Raw genomic sequence first — 22325 nt, forward strand, 5'->3', positions numbered from 1 at the left:
TCTCTCTCAATGACAGTACCATATATTTCAAAGGACTGAAAAATTCTGCTGTAAAATTCTTCCTCCTCTCTTCATTTTTTTCAATGTCAGACCTCTTTCTCCTGCCTTTCTGTAGGCAATTTTCTTTTGTTCCAGAGTAAATACCTTTTCTTCAGTTAAAACTCTCCTAAACACTAACTACACCATAAAAGCTTAACAATGTGAGAAAGAAGCAATTAAAATTATGAATTTAGAATCCATATGCAAAATCTGCTGGCTTTCAGACTGTGCACTCCCTAAAGGACAGGCTTCCTCCAGCTGGTATCAGTGGCAAATACATTAACAGCACTTAAAACATTTATCTTCAGGATAAAACAAACTCAGTTCCCACGCTCTTCCAAAGGATAGCTTATGGGTTACCAGCAGCTCCTAGCTTTGCTCATTAAGAACAATTATTTTTCAAATGTTGTTAATTTTCTTGACTCCACTAGCTGAAAGGCATCTTACCAAGAGGAGACACATTCCAGTACCTCTGTATTTAAACAGAATTGCATATTGTCTATTTTCAGTTACTCCTGTAAACTTTTCTTCTAATTTCTGTATCTTAAGCTAGTCTTAAAGTCATCATTTAATCTATCATACATATACATCTATGTTGGAGACATACTCTGCTATAAAAAACAAACAGAATTACACTTTACCTTTCAATTCCCATTTCTATTACAAACATTAATGTAATCCTTTGTGTTGTGAACACAAAATAAGGAACAGAGTAGAATCATCAGTCCAGGGATTTATGGTGGAATAAGCTTGAATAGAGACAAAAGAGAGAAAATCCAGTACTTTAAAATCTCTGCCTCAGTCCCTGTCTCTGAAAAAGGGGAAAATAACCCACCCATATTTTAAGGTTTGGTTAGGTAATGGCTGTAGAGATGAAAAAGTCTAACACTGAACAGCAAACCTAAAATCTGTAGCATAATATTTCTAGATTTTCTATAACAAGTAAGAATTTTGACTACTTGTTACTTTCATTTTTGCTGCAACTCAGCAAAATTTCTGCCACTACTTATCAAAAGTCAACATGAAGTTACTGTTCCAAGTATAGAATCATAGAATCATTAAGGTTGGATAAGACCCTTAAGATCATCAGGCCCAACTGTCAAACCAACGCCACCATGCCTCCTAAACCATGTCCCAAAGTACCACGTCTACACATATTTTGAATACCTCCAGGGATGGTGACTCCACCACCTCTCTGGGAAGCCTGTTCCAATGCTTCATAACTCTTTCAGTAAAGAAATTCTTCCTAATATCCAATCTAAACCTCCCCTGACACAACTTGGGGCCATTTCCTCTCATCCTATCACAAGTAACTTGGGAGAAGAGACTGACATCCACCTCACTACAGCCTCCTTTCAGGTAGTTGTAGAGAGCAATAAGGTCTCCCCTCAGCCTCCTCTTCTCCAGACTAAACCACCCCAATTCCCTCAGCTGCTCCTCATAAGACTTGTTCTCTAGACCCTTCACCAACTTTTTTGCTCTTCTCTGGACATGCTCCAGCACCTCAATGTCCTTCTTATAGTGAGGGGCCCAAAACAGAACACAGTACTCGAGGTGCGGCCTCACCAGTGCCAAGTACAGAGGCACTGTCACCTCCCTGCTCCTGCTGGCCACACTATTCCTGATACAAGCCAGGATGCCATTGGCTTTCTTGGTCGCCTGAGCACACTGCTGGCTTATGTTCAGCTGGCTGTCAACCAACACCCCCAGGTCCTTTTCCTCCAGGCAGCTTTCCAGCCACTCCTCCCCAAGCCTGTAGCGTTGCATGGGGTTGTTGTGACCCAAGCGCAAGACCCGACACTTAGCCTTGTTGAACCTCATACAATTGGCCTTGGCCCAACGATCCAGCCCGTCCAGGTCCCTCTGCAGAGCCTTTCTACCCTCAAGCAGATCAACACTCCCACCCAGTTTGGTGTCGTCTGCAAACTTCCTGAGGGTGCACTCGATCCCCTCATCCAGATCATCAATGAAGATATTGAACAGGACTGGCCCCAACACTGAGCCCTGGGGAACACCACTTGTGACTGGTCGCCAGCTAGATTTGACTCTATTCACTACTACTCTCTGGGCTCGGCCATCCAGCCAGTTTTTAACCCAGCACAGAGTGCACTTGTCCAAGCCGTGAGCAGCCAGCTTCTCCAGGAGGATGCTGTGGGAGACAGTGTCAAAGGCCTTACTAAAGTCCAGGTAGACAACGTCCACAGCCTTCCCCCATACACTAAGCAGGTCACCTTATCATAGAAGGAGACCAGGTTAGTGAGGCAGGACCTCCCTTTCATAAACCCATGCTGGCTGAGCCCGATCCTCTGGGTGTCCTGCATGTGCTGAGTAATGGTATTCAAGATGATCTGCTCCATGACCTTTCCCGGCACTGAGGTCAGGCTGACAGGCCTGTAGTTCCCCCAGCCTACTCACTGGCATAGCAGTGTGAGGAGCAGAAAAGGCCTTGATGCTGTGTAAGTGCTGCTCAGCAATAACTAAAACATCCCTGTATTACCAACACTGTTATCACAAATCTAAAATACAGCCCCATACAAGCTACTATGAAGAAATTTAACTAGTCCAGCCAAAACCAGTACAAAAACCAATATTGTATTCAGATTTTTGTACAACCCACTGCAATCAAAGAAATATTTGTTTATGTATCTAAGAGATCCACAGTGGCAGGGATGTCCAAGCAGCTTGCAGGCATTTGAGTTTTGAATTTCTTGATTGTGGCATATTTGAGCGGAGCTGCTCCCATCATTAGCTCCCAGCATTTTAAGCTTGCACAGAGACAAGATGCTGGCAGTAAGGTGAGCTGGAGCTAGGAGTCCCTGTCTTACATCAGTGAAAACCGGTATCTGCTTGTTCTTACTGATGGCATGCTTAGCCCCTAACCTAGAGGAGCAAGGTGACTATAAACCACCCTTGAGAAGTTACTCTGCACCTCATACACTCAGTGAGTCCTTCAAGGCTAAACGCTCAATCAGTAGATACCGAGGAGACTATTATAAAGGGATAGAGGGATGCAGGGTTGAAAGAGATTCAACACTGATTTTGATGGAAGCAGATTTAGCACAAGAATTAACTTTTTAGGTTTAGGCCAGTCTTAAATGTCACTGTGCGTTTATCTTATTTGCCTACTCTACTGGCAAAAATAAAATATTACTGCAATAAACAAGGCAAAATAATGTTGCCTTGGAAATTGTATGATGAACTGTAAATGTTCTTGTGTACTATAATATCTATTAATTCTGCAATAGTCCCTAAACTCTGATTTTTATTATTCATGATGTTTTGAGGGATCTGAACCTTTTTTCAAGCAGTAGATTGTTTCCAGTGTTGGCAAGACTTCCAGGCTGTAAAGTGAAAATATTTTATGTGGAGAAGCCAGAGAACAAACTTGAGATTTAACTATAGCTGACACATCTCTTCTAAAACTGCTGTCACCACTGTATTTGCCAGCCCTGTTCATGTCTCACAGGAAGAAAAACTATAAACTCCAGCCATTTTGTACACCCATTTTCAGATGCTGCATTTCAAAATTACATTTTACAATTCCTTTTCAGCAGAGCCAGCCAAACGTTTCATGGCAATCTCTTCTTTATTAATGAAGTGTCCCTATACAGACCAAGTTTTGATGGTGCACTGGTGATGTATCTGTGGTCAGTCTGCGAGCACACTGTGTGAATACATTTCAGCCCCATGCTGAAGCTCACACTGCAATGTAGTCCATCAATTTCAGTTTTCATTATTTATTCTCTTTTATGTCACTTGATGGTGTTTCTGCTTACTTATAGGATTAGTGAAAAATCATGCATTGGGATATGTGGCAGAAAATTTCTGTGGCATGGAGAGTGATGTAAACACCTGCATTATTGAGCATAATATTAATCAATTAGATTAGTAGTAGTAGATATTATTATCTTTAGGGATATATGGATGTAAATATCCATGTATAATAATGTAACATATGTGTTATCTGACGTCACCAGAGACAAACTGTGTTTTTCATAGATGTTTGCTGTAAGTTGGCTAAACACAGCTGAGCTGAAAAGATACTATTAGTGAAAACCTTCAAATACTTTCTGAAAGACATCCTTCTCTGGTTCTAGCTGTTATTTCTTTTGTTTTGCCTGCCTCCAGATGGGAAATACCTGAGACCAGATCTATCTATTAGACAACATTGACATCTGTCTTGTAGGTAGAAATATGAGAAGGGAAGATGAATGGTGTCTCACGCCTGAAATATATCAAATTTTGAGAGAAGCAAATTCACCCTGTGCCCTTGGACTACATGAAGTATTTACAAGAGGTCACTATAATTTTGCCTGCATGTATGAACCTGTAATTTTTATACATTATATTACGCATCAGAAATATTCATTACTAGCTAGTGTGCTTTATAAATATTCATTATAATTTGAGAGTGTGACCAATTTGATAGCTACGCAACAATTTGGCTTCTGATGGGAAATATACCAGGGATTTAACGTCCAGTTAGAGGTACGTCAGAGTTTAGGAATACATTTCTAAATTATATGTGAAATGCTCAATATATATGAAGCCTTCATAAACACTATTTCAGTAGCTAACAAGAAGCCCAAGGCTATCAAGAAGGCCAAGGCCCACTTGGAATTAAATCTGGCAATGCTTGTCAAAGATAACAAGAAGGGCTTCTTCAAATACATCAGCAGTAAAAGGAAGACTGGGGATACAGTGGGCCCACTGCTGAACGAGGAAGGGGCCCTGGTGACATGGGATGCAGAGAAGGTGGAGTTACTGAATGTTGTCTTTGCCTTGGTCTTTACTGCTAAGGCTAGCCCTCAGGCATCTCAGCCCCCAGAGAAGAGAGCACAAATCGGGAGAAAGAAAGACTTACTATCGGTTGAGAAGGATTGGGTCAGAGATCACCTATGCAAACTGGATCCTCGCAAATCCATGGGCCCCAATGGGATGCACCCGTGAGTGCTGAGGGAGCTGGTGGATGTTCTTCCCGAGCCACTCTCCATCATCTTTGAAAGGTCGTGGAGGACAGGAGAGGGGCCCAAGGATGGGAGGACAGCAAATGTCACTTCTATCTTCAAAAAGGGCAAGAAGGAGGACCCGGGGAACTATAGGCCAGTCAGCCTCACCTCCATCCCGGGAAAGGTGATGGAGCGGTTCATCCTGGAGGTCATCTCCAGGCATGTAGAGGAAAAGAAGGTTATCAGAAATAGCCAACATGGATTCACCAAGGGAAGATCATGCTTGACCAACCTGATAGCCTTCTATGATGGCATGACTGGCTGGGTCGACGAAGGGAGGAGCAGTGGATGTTGTCTATCTCGACTTCAGTAAGGCATTTGACAGTGTCTCCCATAGCCTTCTCACAGGCAAGCTAAGGAAGTGTGGGTTGGATGAGTGGACAGTGAGGTGGATTGAGAACTGGCTCAACAACAGAACTCAGAGGGTCGTGATCAATGGACCAAGCTGGGAGGGGTGGCTGATACACCAGAAGGCTGTGCTGCCATGCAGTGAGACCTGGACAGGCTGGAGAGATGGGCCGAGGGGAACCTGATGAAATTCAAGAAGAGCAAGTGCAAGGTCCTGCACCTGGGAAGGAAGAACCCCATGCACCAGTACAGGCTGGGGGCTGAACTACTGGAAAGCGGCTCCGTTGAGAAGGACCTGGGAGTGCTGGTGGACAGCAAGCTGACCATGAGCCAGAAATGTGCCCTTGTGGCCAAGAAGGCCAATGGTATCCTAGGTTGCATTAAAAGGAGTGTGGCCAGCAGGTCGAGGGAGATCATCCTCCCCCTCTACTCTGCCCTAGTGAGGCCACATCTGGAGTACTGCATCTAGTTCTGGGGCCCCGCCCCCAGTTCAAGAAGGACATGGAACTGCTTGAGCAAGTCCAGTGGAGAGCTACAAAGATGGTCAGGGGACTGGAGCATCTCCCATGTGAGGAAAGGATGAAAGTCTTGGGTTTGTTCAGCCTAGAGAAGAGAAGACGGAGGGGGAATCTTATTAGTGCTTATAAATATCTAAAGGGTGGGCATCAAGAGGATGGGGCCAGGCTCTTTTCAGTTGTTCCCTATGACAAGACAAGGGGCAATGGGCTCAAGTTGGAACATGGGAAGTTCCACCTAAATATGAGAAAAAACTTCTTTCCTCTGAGGGTGACAGAGCAGGGGAACAGGCTGCCCAGGGAGGCTGTGGAGTCTCGTTCCCTGGAGACATTCAAAACCCACCTGGATGCGTTCCTGTGCCCCTTGCTCTAGGTGTGCCTGCTCAAGCAGTGGGGGTTGGACAAGATGATCTCCAGAGGTCCCTTCCAACCCCTACCGTTCTGTGATTCTGTGATATGGCTGGATCTATATTTTTACCTCACAGACATAGTGAGGTACATATCTATATGATGATATATATGTTTAGTACATATGGAAAAATATACATGTGTATACATGTGAAAAAAAAAAATTCCTGCACACACTTTAATGTTATGAACAAGAGAAATGTAGATAAAGATTTGACCTCTATCAATTTAGTTTTGTTGCTAAATCTAGAAGTAAATTGGTTTTTTTCTGGTGTCTTTTAAGTAAAGGAACATGTAAAACTGTTCACGGCAAATTAGTCTCTACAACCAGATGCCAGTTTATAAATACTATCTGAAGACATGATAACATAGGAACAAAAGTGGTCAGCTGGACCAATAGCCCACAAAAAGATAGCATCTAATGCAGGAGAGTGACTAAGCACAGAGAATCAGAATGAGTCAAACAGAAAGGGTGAGGTTTATTCTGGAGAAGAGACAATGAATTTCTTCACCATAGTATTACAGAGATGTTTAAACCGGCTTTAAACTAGCTTCCTGAGTACCAGCAGCAGTCAAGCCACTGGGCTCAATCACTCTGCAGAGCTAATACATTGCGTGCTGAATACCTAGAAATCTGTGGTGCTAATCCTGTTATGCTAACCACAGTACAAATACAAAATAGGAGACAGTTCCTCTGAACAATGTGATGGCATTATAAGTATTATTTACCTGTTTTTATTTTTGATCAGACACAGTGTAACACCTCTAAGGATGTTACATTCAAATCAAATGATTTAGATAAATCAATGCGGGCTCCTAGCCTGTGTGGGATTGTGTCACACAGGCAGGGCTACTTTCTCAGATGCTGAGCTGCCTAACAAGTTGACATATCGCATTTCCTTTTTAAAAACTCTCTGTACTGCCTCAACTGTGATCCTCCCTTAACTACTAATAATTCCTGCGCTATTCCATTTCATCCAGGAAGAATATATACAGTTGAGGCAACACTACCATAGGCCCAACTTTAGACTCAAGTTCTGAAATTTACTGCTTTTCATTTGTAGACCTCATTGAAACTATTAATCTCTGAATATTCCCAGCTTTCCTCCTCTTTCAGAATATGATATAACACTGGGATTTCCTTATCTTGTTTTAACTGAAAATGGGCATGGACTAAGACTGTCAGTTTTGGTTTATTCCATTATAGTTAAAGTAGCAGCTTTTAATCATTACCAGCAATATTAGTGCCACAACAGTGTTTACATCTCAAATATGCTTCTAATTTTCCCAGTCAAAGGCAAGTTGTTGGTAATATCTTAATGGGTTTTTTTTAGGTAGCTAATACCAAAATGCAAGGTTATGATCTTGATCTGAATATTTCCCAGATGTGTGGTAAGGTGAAAGGTGGAACAGCTAACAGAACTTGACTTCCTATGCGTGTTAGTCTAAGTTAAATGAATTCTAAGTCAGGCATAATTAGAGAATGAGACCCCCAGAAGCCTTCACCTTCACAGCTGTTTGAGATAAAAGCTTAGTGCTTGGGTGGATGTAAAATAATCCACATGTTGGAAGAGAAATCAGAATCAGCTGTCACTGTATTCTTGCATATGTTTTACAGTGCCCCATTAGCCACCTTCTTATCAAAAGTTAGTGATCTTCTCCAAGCTTAATGCTTCTAATTAATTTTCAGTGGAATCAGGACCAGATTCTGAATATGATGCCAGTTCTACCACAGTGACTTCCACTGAAGTTTCAGTTTGCATATGGCAGATGCAATTTTGGAAGCGTTTGTTGATAGAGATGGATTCTAAGGATCCTCAGTCATGGAAGTCACTTAACTCTTTTCTAGGACAGCCACGTGAGAGATAACATAGATACCAAAAAGAAGAAATAGAGCAACTTAACGAAACTTTGAAGTTAGCCCTGTTCTGAGCAGGGGGGTTGGAACAGATGACCTCCTTTTCCAACCTAAATTATCATATGAATCAAAAAGGCATCTGGAAATCTGTTCTATGTCCTGTTTGCCTTTTTAAAATTTATTTCATTTTAGACACAGGAGTTACTAGAATTCAGTCTGTACTGAAAAACTAGATTGGGCTTTGTTATGCCCTGAATGCAGCTGAAAACAAAAAGGTTACATCTTGCTGACCTTTATGGTCTACTGTGCACACATTTACAAAATCAGCAAAACCAAAAAGGGAAGAATTCCACAGAAAAATTATTACAGATATTTTACAATTGTTTGTCTCCAAATACACATCTTTGCAGTGTTTCCTGTTTCATAAGCAGAATCAGCTGCAAGCAGAGTCCACAAATGCATGTGTGGCAGAACTGAAGGAATGAATTTTGAGCAAATCTGGATAATGCTTTGAGGAATTATTTGGTGTGTGGTCTGAGGCAAAAAGCCACAGAGAGGCAGAAGTTAATCTTATGTACTCCCCAGCTGCAGATAAGCCTTTTTCAGAGCAGACTGCAGCAGGAAACACAGAAATGACCAAAAGACCAGATTAATACCACATGAGCCAAGTGTCAGCCTCATTATGTGTTCTCACTATAGTTGAAAAGACTTGAACTTGAATGGCTGTCATTTCAAAGAGAAGTTGTGACACGTAAAAGTAACACTGAAGGAAAGCATCAATAATAATAAAAAAAGATAGGAAAAGAAATAAATCCCAAACAAATAATTCCAGTATCTTAACTCCAACACAGACAGCATTTCAGGGAAATTAAGGCAGTCCCAAAAATGTCTAATAGGGCCAAATACTGTAAATATTAGGGAAGGATCATGCTCAAATTTCTTCAACTGATAGGCCTGACAGCGTGCTGGTTTTGGCTGAGAAGGAATTAATTCTCTTCGCTGTAGTGCCTGTAGTTGTCAGGGACCTTTCCAACTTCCCATGCTCTGCCATATGGGCAGGAAACTGGGAGGGGTGGGGCCATGGCCAGGGCAGCTGACCCCAACTGGCCAATGGGATGTTCATTCCATACAATGCCATGACCAGTATATTAATGGGGGTGGTTGGTGCACAGGGAGGCAGTTGCAGCTTGGAGACTGATGGTGTTGGGTAGCTGTGTCACATGTGGTTTGTTTTGATAGTTCATTCCCCTTCCCCCCCTCGGGTTTTGCGCCTCTCATTGTTCTCCTTTACATTGCATTTCTGTTGTTGTTTCTTTTAATTTTAATTATTAAACTGTTCTTATCTCAACCCACAAGCTTTACCCTTCTGATTCTCTCCCCTGTCCCACTGGTGGGGGAGTGAGCAAGTGGCTGTGTGGGGCTGAGTTGCCAGCTAAACCACTACAAACAGCAAAGAGAGAAGAGTGAAATTACAATTATATTGTAACTGTTTAGTCATGGAAATTATATAGCTCCTTGAGCTGAAACATCCTAATGTTCAGACCTTTAAATCAAAGTCAATTTTGACATCTCTCAACTATAATGGTCAATCAGCATGACCAGATCTAGAGCTCGGCTTGACAGATCCAATTTGCACCTACACCCATGCTGTTTGGTTAGGAGTTATTTTGCCATTAACTCTTGTATTATGCTATGCAATGACAGCAACAAATTTGTTGAGTAATCTTGACAGAGTGCTTGCAAGGGAAGCTACAGAATAGGGTGGGGTTTTTTATGGTGGTGGTGGGGGAATGTTCAGGTGTTTGTCCTTTGACTAGAAACCCTAACTCTGCTAGAGTTAAGTAGATTACTCTTTGCTATTCTATAAAGAGGACAAAACTACCCTTGTTATTCCTTATATCCAAACCTTTCTGTAAAAACAGAATTATTACTCTCCTGGTGGGCTTTTTTTCCCTGGCATTTACCACAGTGTTATTTGTGTGTTTCACAAATAATTTGTTTTCATAACACCCATGCTCATGTAGGAAGTATTACTATCCTCATTTTATAAGCAGCAAGGAATCAAAGAGAGATTGGAGTCAAATACATTTATAAATTTTGGGGTACAACAGCTAACAAACATATAGGACCTGATATTTCATAATACCTAACACTTTATGGCACTTCCTATGCTCAAAGTTTAGTTCCCACAGACTATCCTTGTGCCAAATTGTTTGGTCTTCTTCCCTTTCCCTTTAAGTAGATTCCTCTTCTGTGTTGCTTGACCATCAGCAGGAGGAGCATGGAGAACTCAGAGTCCCCCAGCTCCTTCTACGCCCATGATCACCACGAGCTGTGAAGTTAAGGACATGAGCCTTTAGTTTCCCACAGTGTCAGGTCATTGTTCCAGCCCTTATGCATTTCAGTCTTGTTTTGACAAAAAAATTCCATCATGGTCTTTAAGAACCTTTCTGAAGTTCAAAAAAATCCCCAAACTCTTCTACAAAGAATGCTGGTATTGGACCTTTTCTTTCCCAACCGATTTAGTTGCAGCCTGGAAGGAGCAGCTGTTCTGTAAGGTATACCATCCAGCTGAAATTCATTTCCTCATCCAAAACCCTATAGCAAGGTATTTAACACACTGCATTTACTAATAGTAATCTTTCTGTGTCTTCCATATAGTGATCTTAAAATGTTTTTAGCAATGTCAGTGGGTTCAGCCTTGTAGCTCCTTAATACTCAGTTACCATCAGATTTGAAGCAACGAGCAATCACTGTTCTTGACTGGTTTATGCCATATGAGAAAAGGAAATACAAAGGAATAACTAAGTAATATATAGCTGTTACATAGTCTAAATGGCATGGAATATACAGATTGGGTTCCAATTGCCACTCCTCAGGTCTTAAAATAGAACAAGCTTCCAATTGCCCCCAACTCTTTCTTTTTTGCAAGTGGCTATAAGACAAAAACTTTTTACAATTGTATATTTTGAACAGATTTATGATAGGACTACAGTATCAGCATGGAGGGCCCACAAGGCAGGAATGCAGTAAAGGTAACAGGAGTGTGTCATGTAGACATTAAATACTACAATTTTTTCCACATTCATAAATCCTAAGTGCCTAAGGTCGTATACTGCTGGTTAAAAAGTATGTAACTGAGTTCTGCAGGGGAAAGAAAAAAAAAGACTTAAAGTGAGAAATCATCTCTGTAAGATAATTTAATATTAAAGAACCTAAGATTCAAATTACTTCACTAAGACAGTATTATTTCCTATTTTCAGTCTTTTTAATCGGTAAAAACAATAAACCAGAACTCTATGGAGATTAAAACAACAAAATACATATGCCCACTAATCAGTGTGCTGGTTTTGGCTGAGAAGGGGTTAATTCTCCTCACTGTGGGGGTCGGCTACCTTTCCAGCTTCCCATGCTCTGCCGTGTGGCGGGGGGGGGGGGCGGCTGGGAGGGGCAGGGCCGTGGTGGGGGCGGCTGACCCCGACTGGCCAATGGCAGGTTCATTCCATACCATGTGACACCATGACCAATATATTGAGGGCGGGCAGTGGCAGCGCGGAGGGGGCGTGGTGTCCGGTCGGTGGGCGTGGTTTGTTTCGGCGGTTCATTCCCCCTCTCCCCTCCCTTCCCCCCTCCCCCGGGGCTTTGCGCCTCTCTTTGTTCTCCTTTACATTGCATTTCTACTGTTGTTTCTTTTAATTTTAATTATTAAACTGTTCTTATCCCAACCCACGAGCGTTACCCTTCTGATTCTCTCCCCCATCTACCGGTGGGGGAGTGAGCGAGTGACTGTGTGGGGCTGAGCTGCCGCTAAACCACGACAGTCTTTTTGGCGCCCAACGTGGGGCTCAAGGGTTGGAGATAACAACAGCTGCTGGTCACAGCACCATGTTGTCCTTTTTGCAGTTGGTGTTAAAAATCGGTGTTGGTTTGTTGAGTCTGCTGTGTTCTGCTGTGATTAGTAATGTTTTGCCTACAAGATTTGTTATACAAACACTCGTTTTCAGCTTTATCTGGTATTTGGGGTTTTTGCTGAAACCGTTACTGTACTTCGGATACCACCTTGTTGAGGCAATTAGCAATTATACCTCCTCCTCTGAGAGATTTTATATGGAGGAAATACAGAATAATACCTTTGCAACTTTGTTCTATGATGTCTGTGCCTTTGTTACAACAACGTTTTTGTATCTTGAACATCCTTGGGTGGTTAAGGTGCACTTATTGTTAGTTTTTGGGCATGTTGTTTTGGTTTTGACTAAGCAACTTCAGAATATCACCCAGAAATCTGCCCCGAGGCTTGATAGTTAGGAGTGGCAGGGCATGTGGGATAGCATGGGCAAATACCTAGGGCAGTGGGCACCCCCAGTGTTTTGGAGTTTCACCCCCGAACAAGTGCAGAATCCTGATAAACTAGTAGAATATTTGGAGAAAGTATGTTGTTACGCTGGGAACTCCAGAGAGAGACACAGATAACTGCAACATGCTGGGGCCTGGCCCATGCATACCAAGCCCTGCTCAACAGTATTCAGTGCCCCCAGGGGGAAGAGAATGTCTCTGGATTGAAATGCAAAGTGACTGGCACTGTAGACAATCCAGCCCTGACAACAGGCACTGCAGCCACTCAAACCCCCACAAGTACTGGAGATGGTTCAGAAAATAAACCCATACCAGTATCAGTTGCCCCCATACACAAGACGAAATATTGGAAGCGGACATCAACTCGTTTAGAACGGGATGATGAAGAACCAGGGCCATTGCGGGGAGAGGAGGGAGAAGTAATAAATGAAACGGAGACCACCCGATCCCTGTCCTTAAGCGAGTTGCGAGATATGCGAAAAGATTATAGCCATCGTTCAGGTGAGCACATTGCCACCTGGCTGCTCTGATCCTGGGATAATGGGGCCAGTAGCCTGGAACTAGAGGGAAAAGAAGTCAAACAACTGGGATCCCTTTCTGGGGAAGGGGGCGTTGACAAAGCAGTTGGGGAAAAAACCACAAGCCCTCAGCCTCTGGAGGCGACTCCTGTCTGGAGTGAAGGAAAGGTATCCCTTTAAAGAAGATGTTACATATCGCCCAGGAAAATGGACAACTATGGAGAAAGGCATCCAGTATCTAAGGGAATTAGCTGTGTTTGAGGTGACTTATGGTGACCTGGACGATCAACGGTCATCCAAAGATCCAGATGAAGCCGAGTGCACACGACCCATGTGGCAGAAGTTTGTACGGAGCGCACTATCTTCGCATGCAAACTCATTGGCAGTGATGTCCTGGAAAGATGACGAGACACCAACGGTGGCAGAGGTGATTGATAGACTCCGGGATTATGAAACAAATATCTCTTCCTCGCTTGTCTCTGCTGTGGAGAAACTATCCCAAGAGGTCCAGCAACTCAAAGAAGATCTGTCCTACTCCCCACCTCGACAGAGCAGTGTCTCAGCTGTTAGGAATAAGCGTCCTTTGGCTCAAAGAAGGGGATACACACCACGGGCCACCCTATGGTTCTACCTGCGTGACCACGGAGAGGACATGATGAGGTGGGATGGCAAGCCTACTTCGACCCTACAGGCACGAGTGTGTGAACTGCAAGGAAGAACAGTCACTCAGGGAGGCTCTTCCAGGAAAGCTGCTGCTCCAGTTTCCAGCGAGCAAGTCCCCAGACAGAGGAGTAGAAGCGCAGATTTTATTTCTAAGCGTAGTAGAGGGACTCCTGATTCACATTTACAGGAAGTGAGTTGTGACTGCCATGATCAGGACTAGAGGGGCCCTGCCTCCAGCCGGGTGGAGGAAAGGGATAACCGGGCTTACTGGACTGTGTGGATCCGATGGCCTGGCACGTCCGACCCACAGGAGTATAAAGCTTTAGTGGACACTGGCGCACAGTGCACCTTAATGCCATCAAACTATATAGGGGCAGAACCCATCAGCATTGCTGGAGTGACAGGGGGATCCCAAGATCTAACTGTATTGGAGGCCGAAGTGAGCCTAACTGGCAATGAGTGGCAGAAGCACCGCATTGTGACTGGCCCAGAGGCTCCCTGCATCCTTGGCATAGACTACCTCAGGAGAGGGTATTTCAAGGACCCAAAAGGTTACAAGTGGGCTTTTGGTGTAGCCGCCTTGGAGACGGAGGAAACTGAACAGCTGTCTACCTTGCCCGGTCTCTCAAAGGACCCTTCTGTGGTGGGGTTGCTGAAGGTCAAAGAACAACTGGTGCCAATCGCCACCACAACAGTGCACCGGCGGCAATATCGCACCAACAGAGACTCTCTGATCCCCATCCATAAACTCATTCACCAACTGAGGAGCCAAGGAGTCATCAGTAAGACTCACTCACCCTTTAACAGTCCCATATGGCCAGTCCGGAAGTCTAATGGAGAGTGGAGACTAACAGTAGACTATCGTGGCCTGAATGAAGTCACTCCACCGTTGAGTGCTGCTGTGCCAGACATGCTAGAACTTCAATACGAACTGGAGTCAAAGGCAGCCAAGTGGTATGCCACAATTGATATTGCTAATGCATTCTTCTCAATCCCTCTGGCAGCAGAGTGCAGGCCACAGTTTGCTTTCACATGGAGGGGCGTCCAGTACACCTGGAATCGACTGCCCCAGGGGTGGAAACACAGTCCTACCATTTGCCATGGACTGATTCAGACTGTACTGGAACAGGGAGAAGCTCCAGAACACCTTCAATACATTGATGACATCATTGTGTGGGGCAACACAGCGGAAGTTGTTTTTGAGAAAGGAGAGAAAATAGTCCAAATCCTTCTGAAAGCTGGTTTTGCCATAAAACAAAGTAAGGTGAAGGGACCTGCACGAGAAATCCAGTTCTTAGGAATCAAATGGCAAGATGGTCGTCGTCAGATCCCAATGGATGTGATCAACAAAATAGCAGCCGTGTCTCCACCAACTAGCAAAAAGGAAACACAAGCTTTCTTGGGCGTTGGGGGTTTTTGGAGAATGCATATTCCAAATTACAGTCTGATCGTAAGCCCTCTCTATCAAGTGACCTGGAAAAGAATGATTTCAAATGGGGCCCTGAGCAACGACAAGCCTTTGAACAGATTAAACGAGAAATAGTCCATGCAGTAGCTCTTGGGCCAGTCCGGGCAGGACAAGATGTAAAAAATGTGCTCTACACTGCAGCCGGGGAGAATGGCCCTACCTGGAGCCTCTGGCAGAAAGCACCAGGGGAGACCCGGGGTCAACTCCTAGGGTTTTGGAGTCGGGGATACAGAGGGTCCGAAGCCCGCTATACTCCAACTGAAAAAGAGATATTGGCAGCATATGAAGGGTTTCGAGCTGCTTCAGAAGTGGTTGGTACTGAAGCACAGTTGCTCCTGGCACCCCGACTGCCAGTGCTGGGCTGGATGTTCAAAGGAAACATCCTCTCTACACACCATGCAACTGATGCTACGTGGAGTAAATGGGTTGCACTGATCACCCAGCGGGCTCGAGTAGGAAACCCCAGTCGCCCAGGAATCTTGGAAGTGATTATGGACTGGCCAGAAGGCAAAGATTTTGGATTATCACCAGAGGAGGAGGTGACACGTGCTGAAGAAGCCCCACTGTATAACAAACTGCCAGAAAAGGAGAGGCAATATGCCCTGTTCACCGATGGGTCCTGTCGCCTTGTGGGAAAGCACCGGAGATGGAAGGCTGCTGTATGGAGTCCTACAGGACAAGTAGCAGAAACTGCTGAAGGAGAAGGTGAATCGAGCCAGTTTGCAGAGGTAAAGGCCATCCAGCTGGCCTTAGACATTGCTGAACGGGAAAAGTGGCCAGTGCTCTATCTCTATACTGACTCCTGGATGGTGGCAAATGCCTTGTGGGGCTGGCTGCAGCAATGGAAGCAAAGCAACTGGCAGCATAGAGGAAAACCCACCTGGGCTGCCACATTGTGGCAAGATATTGCTGCCCGGGTAGAGAACCTGGTTCTAAAGGTACGGCATGTGGATGCTCACGTCCCCAAGAGTCGGGCCACTGAAGAACATCGAAACAACCAGCAGGTAGATCAGGCTGCCAAGATTGAAGTGGCTGAGGTGGATCTGGACTGGCAGCATAAGGGTGAACTATTTCTAGCTCGGTGGGCCCATGACACCTCAGGCCATCAAGGGAGAGATGCAACATACAGGTGGGCTCGTGATCGAGGGGTGGACTTGACCATGGATATTATTGCACAGGTTATCCATGAATGTGAAATGTGCGCTGCAATCAAGCAAGCCAAGCGGGTAAAGCCTCTGTGGTATGGGGGACGATGGCTGAAATATAAATATGGGGAGGCCTGGCAAATTGACTATATCACACTCCCACAGACCCACCAAGGCAAGCGCCATGTGCTTACAATGGTAGAAACAACGACTGGCTGGCTGGAAACATATCCTGTCCCCCACGCCACTGCCCAGAACACTATCCTGGGTCTTGAGAAACAAGTCCTGTGGCGACATGGCACCCCAGAGAGAACTGAGTCAGACAACGGGACTCATTTCCGAAATAGCCTCATAGACACCTGGGCCAAAGAGCACGGCATTGAGTGGGTGTATCACATCCCCTATCACGCACCAGCCTCTGGGAAAATTGAACGGTACAATGGACTGTTAAAAACTACACTGAGAGCAATGGGGGGTGGAACATTCAAGCACTGGGATACACATTTAGTAAAAAGCCACGTGGTTAGTCAACACGAGGGGATCTGCCAACCGAGCTGGCCCTGCCCAGTCAGAAATCCTACATACTGTGGAAGGGGATAGAGTCCCTGTAGTGCACGCAAAAAGTATGCTGGGCAAAACAGTCTGGGTTCTTCCTGCTTCAGGCAAAGGCAAACCCATTCGTGGGATTGCTTTTGCTCGAGGACCTGGGTGCACTTGGTGGGTGATGCGGGAGGATGGAGAAATCCGATGTGTGCCTCAACGGGATTTGATTTTGTGTGAAAACAGTCAATGAACTGAATGGCACAATGTGAACTGCTATATAATATTGTGTGTCACCTCTGTGTTGTATCAATGATATCAGAGTACGAGCCTCCCAACCCATGGAAGATCAACTATGAAACAAGCCGTGCAGCAGTGATGGAACGATGACTGACTCGGTATGCAGCAACCCAACGCCACACACCATCTCTCCCACCCGGAAAGACTGATACAACAGATGGAGCCCAGAGTCATGGACTGGGTGAACTCAATGGACATTTTAATGGACATTTTACAGGGAAGGTCCATGAACTAAGGGAATGATGTCTGTGTATTATGTTCAAGGATGGGAAGGGGAGGGGTGGTGGTTGGTACGGTTGTATTGCATCATATGGGACCTGGGCATGGTATAAATGGTATGGAATAAGGGGTGGAGAATGTGCTGGTTTTGGCTGAGAAGGGGTTAATTCTCCTCACTGTGGGGGTCGGCTACCTTTCCAGCTTCCCGCGCTCTGCCGTGTGGCGGGGGGTGCTGGGAGGGGCAGGGCCATGGTGGGGGCGGCTGACCCCGACTGGCCAATGGCAGGTTCATTCCATACCATGTGACACCATGACCAATATATTGAGGGGGGGCAGTGGCAGCGCGGAGGCGGCGCGGCGTCGGGCGGCTGCGGCACGTGCGGTTTGTTTCGGCGGTTCGTTCCCCCTCTCCCCTCCCTTCCCCCCTCCCTTCCCCCCTCCCCCGGGGCTTTGCGCCTCTCGTTGTTCTCCTTTACATTGCATTTCTACTGTTGTTTCTTTTAATTTGAATTATTAAACTGTTCTTATCCCAACCCACGAGCGTTACCCTTCTGATTCTCTCCCCCATCTACCGGTGGGGAGTGAGCGAGCGACTGTGTGGGGCTGAGCTGCCGCTAAACCACAACATCAGTCATTAGAAAAAATGGAGAAAAGTTCTCACAACTTAAAATAAGTTCTTGCAAACAGCAGTTTGTGAGGAGCTGATTATCCCAAACAGCTTAAAAAATGTTCAGTAGCAAAAAAACCCCACATATTTCACCAAGTATTCTAATCTGGTTTGAGCTGTACATCTGAGGTTAATGTTACTATCAAACATTATTAATTACACCTGAGGTATAATAAACTGAGTATCAAACTGAGTATACTTAAAACACTTTAAATGCTATTTTTATGTATATAACCCAACATATAGTTTAAATCTGTATTTGTGTGTCACATATATATGCACACACTTGAAACCCTCAGTAGTAACATTCAGCATTTCTAGCTATTAGAGTGGTTGTTTACAATCTTTTGGGCTACAGAATGAGGCTCAAAAATGTCTTGCTAGTAGCCACTATGTTGCCAATCTGATCCCACACTAACTATAGCAAAACGAAAGACTATGAGGGACTAATGCTACATATAAAAGATAATTGCATACTCGGGGGAAATACCTGGAATAGAGAAGTAGCTAATTATTTCATGCTAGCTCCCCCAGTAAACATTCTTATTCTGCAATTGCAGTGCCTTTGCACTGTTTGGATTAATCCACTGTGGATGCTCAGAAGGCGAATTAATAGCCTCTCAGATGGTGTAAGCCCTTTTAGCTTTGCTTGAGCTAAATTAGCTCATACAGCTGAGAATCCACCCCCTTCTTGTCCACCTACTTCGAGCAGAGGTGACACCAGACAGTGTCTGTGCCGCCACCTACCGTAGGTTTTGCATAGCACTGCTTGGTCCAAAGCCCACAGGAATCGCTCCAGCAATTCTTCCCACTAATATCCAAGCTCAATGACACAAACTCCATTCTCCCTAAACACATACCTAAATAATGGCCTGATCCTGTAATTCTTGCTCAGGCAGAACTCCCTCCACAGACTGGAGGTTAGCTGCTGCTTATTAAGCATTGCACATTGTGTTACCATTCTTCAGCTACTAAGATCTGTCCTGTAAATTTGAAGTGCGTGCTTCATAACACTTAATTGCCTTAAAAGTCAATTAAAAATAGCATAACGCTCAAAAATACGTTCAAGTTTTCCTGAACCAGCTTATCATATATCATGTAGCTCAATGCATGCTGTTCTTTAAACCCAAAGAGTTTCACTATCTTCAAGAAAGCTTTCTTGGTGCAAGTGAGAATCTACACACATGCAGTTTTCTCTCAATTTTTATGTATGGCTTAAACTCCTCTTTGTCAGCCCAGATCTCAAGTTACAGCAAAAGCCTTTGTAATTACTTTTTGGAGGTTTTTTGGTTTTGTTTTCCCCCCACAAGTACATAAATCACCAAAAAGCAGTACAGCTGTCCTTATTCATGCATACAAATGGGTCTATCAAGAACAGGGACAAGGGACTTCACAGCTGTGGTGCTGAGGGACGAGCTAGTACTGAGTAGTTGCATTTTGAGGACAAAACTCCAGATGTAAGGAACAATAAAACCTAAAGAGTGTCCTACTTCTATCTAGTGACATATCCAGCTATGACAAATTCTGCAAGTTCCCCCAGTCTCCTGACAGAGCAGTCAGAAGTCCCCTCTGTTCCCATTACCCTATAGGTAGAGAAAGGCTGATGGAATAGTTCCAAGCAATCAAATTGGGAAACATCTGCCAAAGTAAACTTATTTAGCGCACTCTACACAATATTTATAGAGCAAATCTATGAATGCTACTTGAGCCATTTTAAAGACCAGGGACTAAATTCTGTTTTCTGAATGTTTATTCTGACTTTCTCCAACCGTTCTTACTTGACAGCGCTTAATTGGCAGCCAGCCATGAAAGCTATTGTCTAATTACACAACATATCACGATCTTACAGTCCTACAGATAAGGCTTTCCTGAGCATAAATGAACTTTAAACATTAGCATATGAGAAAAAGAAAATTAGCCCCCAAATTGGAATATTTCAGTCTTGTGTGTCAACAGTCACTATTATTTCTTTAGGAAAGCATGGTTTTGAAAGAGGAACTTATATTAGAGATTAAATAGCTTTTAATGTTAAGCAGGCTGCAATTTAGTGGGCTGGCTGGCTAACCCTTTATGCATGGCAGAAATTTGTTCACATGTAATTACATATTTTAGACTACCTTAATGATACCACATATTTGCATGGAATCAGTCCAGCTGGGGATTACAGCTGCATTCTGATTGCACAGCTACATGTGAGATTATGAAAACCATAGATTTTGTGAATCACTTGCAACATTTTGCTACACAGACACCCTTGAAATTCAGGCACAGTAAATGTTTACTTAAATGGTCTCAACCTATGTACTTTTACAGAACACACAATTTCCCACTGCAAATTATAATTACTATTAAAGAACATACAACTGTTAGATCTATTTTCTGCTAGCAAGATCCTAATTGCTTTGTATTTAAAGATGTGGTTCACTATGTCTGACTTTGCAATGTAAGTGTGGTTAACAAGTTGCAAGTTTTAAGACAACGGGAATCTTTTCTTCACTGGACATAAACCTGAGGGACAGGATACAACTATGTATAACAGCAGCACTGGTTTACATTTATATGAAAAAAATTACATTCTTCTCTCCTTCAGTAGATACTCTGCAGATGTGACAATAACCATGACATCACCAAGAACGCCAATTCTCTTTCTGATGCACTGACTAGGAAAAAAAAGGGGGGGGGGAGGAGGAGGAGGAATCACACCCTATAGTTACAGGAGGTTGTTCTTGTGTTCTTGCATGTAGACTAAAAGAGTAGAAAAAGAGTAGAAAGATTTATGTGTGCATTTCAGTGTATTCTACCTCTTCTTGGCAAGATCTCACAGAAGCTCATGCACATGTGCAACTCTACTCACTGAACAGTTTTGCTGGCTAAGTGGGGCTGCTCGGATGAGTTACTTCTCTGAATACACTGTTGTCAGATTGGGCCCCTTATAGCCTTTTTGGCAGCAAACAGAATGGCGTGGTGCTCTCAGAGATGCACACAAAGCTTTCAGAATCCCATTTCAGGGGAATGACGCTGTCCTCCTCCACAAATAAAAGTAATCTAAGAAATGCAGTGCTAGGACCTATTTCCACACAAATTCATTCAAGTGAAGCCTTCATCATAGCTCTGTTTTTCAAGAATTTGGCTTTCTACGAAATATAGAAAGGGAGGTGGCAAGATTCAGCTGCTTTGACATCCATCATGCACTTAATGTTTGTAAAAAGCTTTAAAGTATGAAGTTGCAAGGTGGAGCAAGTGAAGTAGTGACAATACAGCTGCCCTCTCCTCCCTGTTTGCAAGCCTATATTATGGGCATTTAATAAAAATACAGTGGAATTAACAATGTCTATCATACAACATGGCAACCTGCTGAAGTACTCCATACTTTACACATTAACTAACAAGGGATCTACTTAAGTTACTTTAAGTTGTTTTAATTTAAACAGAAGATTTATCCCCAGGTTTATCTGGATTTATGTAAGACAGCCCAAGAACCAAAACAGTTTTCTACCAGTGAAGCAAGTCAGAGAGCTTCTTCTAACGCTTGTATAACAGAGCTTATTTTTTCAGCATGCTCCTATAGTGAGATGCAGTCACTTAAATTACAATGCAATATGTCGTGATTTACTACAGTTACTTCAATTTGAGATTGCACAGGCAGGAAAAATCAAAAAAAAAAAAAAAGGCACATTTCTGGCACTGACAGCCAAAAATACATTACCAGAAACATGCTATTACTAAAATCCTAATTAGTACTACAGAACAGCTTGAAACTACAGCCATGGAAACAGCTATGACTTCTAATTTGAAATAATTCCTGAGAGAGAGAGAATGAAATGCGTGAGGTCTGTGTGAGTTCAGCCCCAGATGTTTACAATGGAGCGAGTAGTAAGCAGTATAGTGGCGCCGCAACCTGAGAGCGGCGGGGCGTACCGCGCGCGGCAGGCACGAGCATCGCCTTACCGCGAGAGGCTGAGCGACCGCGCACTGTCTCCTAACGCCCGCTAGGCACCCCCACGCGGAGAGCAAACCCAGGAAACATCCCAGCCCGAAGGAAAACCTACTTTTCCGGGCTCAGGGATGAGGGAGTGCAGAGCAGACTGCTCTTGTGCGGCTCGGGGAGAAGAACGTGTATGTGTGGGAAATCGATGCCTTGTTTCAATATAGCGTTCTCGTCAAGGCACTTTAATGACAGGGGATAATGATTTTCAGATTCGGGAGACAATGCCCCCCCGCCACATCCTTACAAATCTTTCTAATTTTCTCTTCTTGCCAGGCAGAGAAACAAAT

The 22325-nt window shown here is 44.0% G+C and overlaps 1 protein-coding gene across 1 annotated transcript in view; it reads right to left on the bottom strand.

Annotated features, from left to right (window-relative positions):
* Positions 1–22325, bottom strand: part of LOC142049883 (fibroblast growth factor 10-like) — an 89218-nt gene that overhangs the window by 66114 nt on the left and 779 nt on the right. The gene's annotated exons all lie outside the window — the stretch shown is intronic.

This window comes from Phalacrocorax aristotelis, chromosome W, assembly GCF_949628215.1.
Source record: "Phalacrocorax aristotelis chromosome W, bGulAri2.1, whole genome shotgun sequence".
In the NCBI taxonomy this organism is placed as follows: Eukaryota; Metazoa; Chordata; class Aves; order Suliformes; family Phalacrocoracidae; genus Phalacrocorax; species Phalacrocorax aristotelis.